This window comes from Vicia villosa, linkage group LG3, assembly GCF_029867415.1.
Source record: "Vicia villosa cultivar HV-30 ecotype Madison, WI linkage group LG3, Vvil1.0, whole genome shotgun sequence".
Taxonomy (NCBI): Eukaryota; Viridiplantae; Streptophyta; class Magnoliopsida; order Fabales; family Fabaceae; genus Vicia; species Vicia villosa.
In genome coordinates this window covers 86,063,928-86,066,127 of record NC_081182.1, presented here as the reverse complement: position 1 = coordinate 86,066,127, position 2,200 = coordinate 86,063,928, and positions in this window count along the sequence as shown.

Below are 2,200 nucleotides of genomic sequence, written 5' to 3'. Positions count from 1 at the left end.
GTATAATTACTCGAAACAAGGCAAGATTAGTAGCACAAGGGTACAATCAAGAAGAAGGTATTGACTTTGAAGAAACCTTTGCTCCGGTAGCTAGATTGGAGGCGATAAGATTACTTCTTGCGTATGCATGCTCATTAGACTTTGAACTTTTCCAAATGGATGTAAAAAGTGCTTTTCTCAATGGTATCATCAATGAAGAAGTTTATGTAAAGCAACCCCCTGGGTTTGAAGACTACAAGCATCCTACTCATGTCTTCAAACTAAAGAAAGCATTATATGGGCTAAAACAAGCACCAAGGGCTTGGTATGATCGACTAAGTACCTTCCTAATCGAAAAAGGGTTTGTAAAGGGTAAAGTAGATACTACTCTTTTCATTAAAAAATTCAATCGTCATACTTTACTTGTACAAATTTATGTAGATGATATTGTGTTTGGTTCGACTAACCATGAAATGTGCAAAGAGTTTTCTTCAATGATGCAAGGAGAATTTGAAATGTCCATGATGGGAAGATTAAATTACTTTCTTGGTCTCCAAATAAAACAACTCAAGCATGGAATCTTCATCAATCAGTCAAAATATTGCAAAGAACTAATCAAGAAATTTGAGATGGAAAATAGTAAAGATAGTGCAACACCAATGGGATCTGGCACCTACCTTGATCCAGATGAACCAGGCAATCCTGTCAACATCACAAAATATCGTGGAATGATCGGCTCACTTTTATACTTAACGGCAAGTCGACCAGATATAATGTTTAGCGTCTGCCTATGTGCCAGATATCAAGCCAACCCTAAGGAATCTCACCTTGCAGCAGTCAAACGAATCATTAAATATCTAAAAGGAACAACCAACGTCGGCTTATGGTATCCAAAAGGTAGTATGAATACTTTAGTTGGTTATTCTGATGCTGACTATGCAGGTTGTAAAACTGATCGCAAAAGCACCAGTGGAACGTGTCACATTTTGGGAAATGCTCTAGTGTCATGGTCATGCAAGAAACAAGCAAGCGTGGCTCTTAGTACTGCTGAAGCTGAATATATTGCAGCCGGAAGTGGATGCGCTCAAATCTTATGGCTCAAACAACAACTACTTGACTATGGTTTAAACCTTGGGTGTATTCCTCTAAGATGTGATAACACAAGCGCGATCAACATAACAAAAAATCCAGTGATGCACTCCCGCACAAAACACATAGATATTAGACATCATTTCATACGAGATCACGTGTTCAAAGGTGATGTTGAGATAACATTTGTAGATACGCAAAATCAACTTGCAGATATCTTCACAAAGCCGCTTCCAAAAGATGCTTTCTATAAAATCCGTCGAGAACTTGGCATTTTGGATGAAAGTGACCTAGCCTAAAACTTCACCAAAATATTAAGGTGCTTTCTTTCTATGCTTATCATGGTTTTCCTATGTTTATTTTATGTATTTTTGCATTTTTTGCATCAGTAATCGGTTACCCAGATGGGAGTAATCGGTTACCCTGGGCGTTTTGCGCAAAAATTGTTTTTTTAACTTTGAGTAACCGGTTACCTAAACCCCTGTAACCGATTACCCTGCGTCCAGCCCTGTTTTGTTCACGTTTTTAGGATATTAAATTGTGTTTTTGCTTTATTTTTTGTCTTGTATTGCATATGTGGCATACATGCATGCATCATAATTTTTTATTTTATTTCCTCTCTCCTCAAATCTCCTTTTTATCTCTTCCACCTACCTCTCTTAAATCTCATTCAACTCATTCAAACCTCTCATAACTACACATTCAATCCATTCAACCCTCACATTCACTACTCTTAAAAAACTCTCAAATTCCCATACACTCTCTACCTTTTATATTACCTCAAACCTTCATCTCTCCACCCATAACCTAACATCTCTATCATCTCCAAACCCTAACTTTCATCATGAGATCTTCAAGAAGCAACAAGCATATGGATGGAGATTCTTCAAGGCATCCGGCAGCACCTTCCTTGAAAGCTCGACGTCTCACCTTCAATATCCGCAAGAGACCTCTAATGGCAACAAAGTATGGTATGTTGCATAAATTCCCTAACACTAGTTTCCAATTTCCGGAATTGCTTAGATATCAAAAAGTGGATAGATTTGTTAGTGACCATGGAGAAGTATATGCGGATTTAGTGAAAGATTTCTATTGTTCTTTTGAAATTGGGAATGATTTATCTTTGTCTAGT